Source organism: Arvicola amphibius, chromosome 3 (assembly GCF_903992535.2).
Source record: "Arvicola amphibius chromosome 3, mArvAmp1.2, whole genome shotgun sequence".
NCBI lineage: Eukaryota > Metazoa > Chordata > Mammalia > Rodentia > Cricetidae > Arvicola > Arvicola amphibius.
In genome coordinates, this window is record NC_052049.1 from 171,343,755 (window position 1) to 171,350,911 (window position 7,157).

The following is a 7,157-nucleotide window of genomic DNA, read 5'->3' on the forward strand; positions in this document are numbered from 1 at the left end:
GAAACAGATTTGTAGAGAAACAGCCCTGGAAGAGGGGGCACGCTCCTGATACCTGTTCTGCTAAACTGCTAAACTGCACAAGCGTTTGGAGACCCAGGAGCAGGCCATGCCATGAGGCTAAAGTTGGCAGGCATCTCCAGGGACTCCACACTCATGTCCTTATGGCTACGTTTTCTGTATAAGAAGTCCCCTTCACGTGAGGCTACCTGATAGCGGAGAAAGTTGCTCCTGCTTTGGGAAATTTTCCATCCATTCCCTTCTCCCTACCAACAGTAGTTCTTCATTCTCAATGTTGTTGCGTCTGTTGTGAAGCCTCTCCCACTATCAGACTAGTAAATACAGCGGTCTCTCAGTGTGTGCTGCCCCAGACAGATGTGCCATTCAGATTCTGCCCCTATTGCTGCTTAGGACTCCCTGAAGGGAAAGGACTCAAAATGTCCCTGCTGTCCTAGCTGAGTCCTAGCCTTCCCCTTCCATGTTCCACTTGTAAGCGTGGTGTGTAAGGCCTGTGACGGTCTGTGCCATGTGTTTCTCTTTGTAGATAAATGAAGTGGTCTGTTTCAAGTTAGATGAGCCAAACTAATCCTAATGAATGAGTCCATACCACAACCACAGAAGCTAATAAACGAACTCAGCTGGCCACACTGCTCTGGCATGGCTGGGGCATGATTGTTCATTTTGGCATCTGATAGGAGAATGCAAGCTAGAGTTTGTAATCTTGATTTCCCCCAGCAAAAGCAGACTTCATATGGGTCAGAGATGTTTCGGTATTTAGACAGTTTGTTGTTTAAGGGAGAAAGAATAAGGCATCCCTTGTTTCTGCCATGTCAGTGTTGTCTGCAAAGGAGCTAAATAAATACATCGTAATCCTGGTAGAGACATGGTAGCTGTGTCAGAATAAATGGGAGTAAATGGCTTTTGCAAGTGTCCAGCATAAATCCCCTTATCTAAAATGGTGTCCTGTTGAAATGATGAAGCTGAGTGACCGTCCATTTCTCCTGCCAGCTGCAGAAGCATTGACTCTGATGTGACCCCTCACTGGTGTGTTCATCCCGCCTCCCTTGGGAAGTATGACAAGATGCCTGCCTGTTGCTAAAATCCCACCATCAAGGATAGGACAGAGGTGAAGATACCAACAGAAGAAATGGATGTTTAGGTAAACAAACCAGGACGGAGGAAGTAGACCAAAAAAAAAAAAAAAAAGAAAAAGAAACATTTTCCTGCTTGTATGGTTCATTTCATTAACCAGCTAACTACATAGTTAGGATACCTCTGTCATCACATGATTGATTTAATGGTTCAAAATCCCCTTTAGATTTCCTTTCTCCAAGAAAGAAGGCTCACAGCCATTGAGGTTTGAGATGAACACAAGAGGACCCAGGAAGGGACCCTGGACAGTGCCTACAGAGGCCAGCCTTAACCTAGCTCAGCAGTTCCCCACTCTGCCCCCAAGTTAAAACTTACAGAGCTTGAAAACTCAGTTATATATTTCCAGATTCTTAGTGGGAGAGGGGAGACCCAAACACTGCTAAAAGCTCCCCTGGATTATACCATTTTACAGCCAAAGGCACTGGCCTAAAACAGCATGCTTTATAGATCGCCATGATTTATAGAACATAGGCCAGTTAATTGAGATTCAACTTAAAAAATTCAGCAAGAGAAACCATCATAAAAATGGAACAATACCACTCAGTCTTAGGAAATAAATTCTGACATTTGCCATAGCTTGGGTGAAATTGAGAATCATTATGTTCTGCTATGAAACAATCCAGACTCATTCATATATGGGATCTTCATATGTCAGAGGTCGTCATAGGTAAGGAGAGTGGGGGATGAGGGGTCAAGAGCCATCAGTAGTGGTTCTAAGATGTAGGTGACTAGACTCACATAATAGTGTGTTCTCGCTCAGTAGTGAGATTATAGTTGATGGAAATACACTATACATTTTGAAAAACTAGTGTTTTCATAAAATACACACACGTAGCTACAATGTATACATATGAAGAAATGAAATTTTTCTTGGTACACTACGTATCATAATCTTTATGTTTTCATTAAAATGAGTCTAAATTAAAAGAAAATAAGATATTTACATAATGTGAAGTATAACAAAAAATTTGAATCATCTGAGAAAAAAAAAAGAAATGGAATTCCTTTGCCAGTATGAATTCTTGCTCAGAGTCTGTCCATTAAGAAGGAGGACACAGGAAGGCACATCCAGCACAGCTCATTCCCACAGTTGCCACAAATCTTCACCAAGCACAAATCTCTACTCCTGCTAGAGGTTAGACCCTCACAGAGAGCTGGGAAATCCTCAGTCTAGTATTTCCAGAACCATGCCAGGTAGGAAGGGCTCACACTCCCAAATGAGGGTGAGTGGAAGGGCGGGGCTTTCGGGAAGTCACTGCACCATTGGGCTGTGAACACTGACTGATGTCAGCCCTGTTTAGAGTTTGGTAAAGCTGCTCTTTTTGTCAAGGCTGTCCTTGTCCCCAGAGGAAAACACTTGAGTAGTTATTTGAGGAGTTGATAGCGGATGGTAAAGAGAAGAAAGGGTGGAAACATCTGTCCTTCCCATATGGCTGATCAAGACAGTCCTGTTACCCTCTCAGCCAACCCCAAGCTAGATGAGCAGGGCTGTGTCTGACTTGTAGAGATTGATTACATTTGCAACTAAAGCCAGGCAGCAAAACACCATATGACTTTTTTTTTTTTTTAAAGAAAACAGATCCAGGGATCAAAACTTATCAAAGGGGTCACAACAGCTGAAACAGCTCAGCCACCTTTCCTAAAAACTTACAATTACTTCAGTAGAGAACTCTTGCAGCTTTTTAGAGACAATATCCCAATTTCATCTCTGTCCAGTGAGGTGGTGAGGAACATTGGACAGACAGACTCGTTTTGATTTTTTAAACTTATTTTTTATTGTTAAAATATGTCAAGAACACAAAATTTATTACGTAATTAGCCATGGGAGAATTAAAATCATGTGCTTATCTTAAAGGACAACAATGAAAAGAAATAATAGGATTGTTTTAGATTGAAAACATTTATTTTGTATCATGAAGATAATAGTACAGAAAAATTGAAAATACAAGTTTAAAACACAAACTTTGTGATCCCTTTTTGCAAACTTACTGAGACTGCTTACATCTCTTACGTCTCTTCAAATTTCTAAGACTCCTAACACAGGCAAGGCTTTACATTCAGTCCCCAGTACCATGATGGATGGATGGATGGATGGACGGACGGATGGACGGACGGACAGACAGACAGACGGACGAACAGACAGATGAACCAGGGAGTGCCATTTTGCAGTCATCAAGAACCATCCAGACTAAGAATTATCAGTGGATACCAAATTAAGAGGAAGGAAGGGACAGCCTAATTTTCTTGGTGATTAGAATATTTATTTATATGGTCTTAAAGTGTCTCCCACTGATTACTTATTAATAGTAAATCAAAATACTAAAAGTAATCTGATCTTTGAGTGGCAGATGACCACCATAGTTCACCAAATATGACACACTAAAGGCAGAATATCACTCTTGTAAAAGTCTGCTTGAAAATGCTTAATTTAAATCTAGTCACTAAAAAATGCAGTCCCCAAAAGGAAAAGAAATGTGTCCTTCAAAAATTCCAGTTGTTAAAAGCATAAAGGTGTGTGTCTTCTAGAATAACAGACTATCACAGATGCTGAAAGAGATAAATAAAACTATAAATTTCATTCAACATGGCAATAAAGTACAAGATAAAACCAGGCAGAAAGGAAATGGGAATTGATTATCTTGAGGAACTAATATAAATACTAAAACTTAACTATCTGCTGCAAACTTTATACAATCATCTTAGCTTCTTTTTCTGTTGCTGTGATGAAATACCAGGCATATGCTCAGAGTTCCAGGTTACAGTCCATCCCAGCAGGGAAGTCACAGCAGCAGAAACATGAGAGAACTGGTCACGTTACAACCCAGTCAAGAGAAGAGAGCAGTTAATGCATCCATACTAGCACCCAGCCTGCTTTCTCCATTTTACACAGTCCAGGATCCCAAGATGAGTCTTCCCATGTCAATATAGTAATCAAGACAATCCTTCACAGACATTCTCAAAGATGAGCCGCAGTCTAAATAGGTGTTGACAGTACTAACCATCACACTGAAAGTCATGCAGATAATATCTAACGTAAGTGGATTAGAATTAAAATATAGAGATTGTGAGATTAGATAAGAATTTAGTTACATGTCATTGATGACAGATCTCTTAAAAACATAAAGGTCTGAAGTCTTTTGAATGGGAAAAAATGTATCCCAATATAGTATTAACAAAAAGACAGCTATAAAAACATCATCTATATTAGACAAAGTAGAAGTCAAAGCAAAAACTATTACCAGGGATAAAGAAAAGCAGTGAATGGTAAAAGGGAAAACCATTATGACACGGTATGCACCTATACTTTAACTTCAACATACATGAAGTGTACATATAGACACACAAGAAAAGCACAAATTCATGAGAAGAGGAAGAAGTTTTAACATTTCCATCACATTGGTTAAGCTAACAGAAGACCCAGAAACCAATAAAAGAATTAATGAATGCAATTAACAGGTTGGATGGAGATTTATTGAACAGCTACTTCCTTGTAGCACAATACTCCCTCTGGACTCTTCCAGGAATTAATTAGTATTTGATTCTGGTCTGGAAGATTCATTCCAGTACTATCCCAGGGTGAGACTCTTATCATTTTTTCCTTTATTGTACCAGTGGCAATAATAGTAGCTAAGATTTATTGAGCCAGGCCACCAGATAATTAACTGTTGCTTGACACAGTCTTCAAACACTTCTCTATGTTGTGTTTTCCAATATGTCAGCTACTAGCCACATGGTCTGCCTTGACTGATGGCCTTTTCCTTTGCCAACTCGTTTGTTTCCTGTGCTGATTTTGTAATGATTGTACAAGGCTCGTCTTTCTCTTCCTCGCCTGTCTCTTTCTCTTCTCTCTCTCTCTCTCTCTCTCTCTCTCTCTCTCTCTCTCTCTCTCGCTGGTGTGTGTGTGTGTGTGTGTGTGTGTGTGTGTGTGTGTGTGTGTGTGCGCGCGCGCGCGTGCGTGCGTGCACTCTATTCTCCTGCCTTGGTCTTGAGAACATGAATTTGTAGTATCCAGGGGACCTTACAGCAACCCTGTGTGTCTTGCTACAAGAAAGGCAGAGAGAAGCAATATGTAAAAGGGCAACACAGTGGGGAAGGAAGATTGAAAACTGGAAGAAGCAAGGGACAGATTCTTCCCTCCTCAGAGATTTCCAGAGGAAGCACCCCTCTTTTAATAACTTGCTTAGGCCTTCTGTGCCCCTGGAACTGAAAGGAAATGTTTTTATTTGGGCCACCGAGTGTATAATTTGCTACGGCAGCCCTAGAAAACATGCCTGAGGAAATTCTCACCTTTCTTTCTACCCAGTTCCTGCTCAAGGGCTCAAAAGGTTGAAGGAGTCTGGTGAGCATATTCCTGGGCGTCCTGACACAGAAAGACAGCATATTTGTGGAGCAGGAAGGCTGATGGCAGTCATTCTACCACCTTGCTGCTCCTCCACTTTGACCCTGCCCTTGGTGATGAGCAGTTCCCTTTCCTCAGAAAGCAGCAAGTTACTGATTCAGATGAATTCAGAACCTTGGCTATAAAGAAGCATCTCCTTAGATGGGGGCAGGGTTCACTTTGGAGTCTTCAAAGTTCTCAGGGAAAGCCTTTGGCTAGCAATCTTCCCTGAAATGTCATGGCCTACTGCAAGCTTCCACAGGCAAACATCACAGCCTGGGGCTGAAGAAGAAGGAGGCCGGAAATTCGATTCTGGCAAGATTGTTTTTTCAGAGGCCAGGAAGCACCAAGGACTAAAACTTTTTCAAAAGCCATTCTCTGAGATGAACTCTGAGTCTCCCCAACTCATGTGCTTTCCATCAGGTGACCAGAAATCCAAGCTTTCAAATAAATAAACTTGTTTCTGGTCTCTGCGATCTGCCTCTCCCCCATGCTAGTGTGAGTAGAAAGGAAGCAACAAAACCAAACTAGAACCTCTTCCAGAGTGTGGGGGTCATGTTCAGCCTCTTAAACCAACAGTTTTTCACAGTTTAAAAGGTTTAATAGAAACCTTTGATAGAAATGGTTGTGGAATATTTATTTACACTGTAAAGATGTATCTTTGCCCAGGCACCTTCTGATTGGTTTATAAAAAGCTGACTGACCAATACGTAGGCAGGAAGAGGTTAGGCAGGACTTCCAGAGACAGAGAGGACTAGAGGAAGAAGACAGTCACCAGACAGACACAGAGAAGAAATGAGAGGTGCAAGATGGAAGAGAGGTGCAAGATGACAGAACATAGATTTTAAAATATGGCTTAATTTAAGGTATAAGAGCTAGCTGAGATGAACCTAAACCAAAAGTCAAGCTTTCATAATTATTAATAAGTTGCCGGGTCATTATTTGCAGGCTAGTAGTCCAAAAAGAAAACTTGCTATATATGACACCCAACATGGGACACATTTCCACATAGAACCTGAGAAATCTTAAAACAAAGAAAGAAAGAAAGAAAGAAAGAAAGAAAGAAAGAAAGAAAGAAAGAAAGAAAGAAAGAAAGAAAAACAGGGCTTCCTAGTAACCAGTGATTGTTCCTTACAGAGGCGCAGCTGTTATGCAGCAGAGCCCTTGAGCAGTCAATGTGCTAGGTACAAACTTCTGCTGCACCTTGGACTCAACAGTTTATCAGAGCCAGGGCAGTTAGGCATTGTTCTTGTTGCTGCCTGCAGACCTAGGGGGTGGAGCCCACCAGCAGCCTACCAAACACTAATGTGCTAAGTAAAGCCATGCGATGGCAGCCTAGCAGTTTATGATTTGGCTCACACAGTCAGAGGAGAGTGCAGAAACACAGAAAGTCAGATCCAGACAGGAAAAAAAAAAATGAACAGATATAATAAGTTTAAAAACATGCTTAAATGCTGAAGAAAGAAAGAAAATATTATAGATACTCATAGAGAAAATAGTTTAAAATAATAGTCTTTAAAGAAAGAGTAAAGTAATATTTTTAAAAAGTCATAAAAATTTGAGAAATACACAGGGCATCTGGATCCTGCACAGTGTCTTGTTGGCTTGGAAGTTTTTGAATGATGATGAC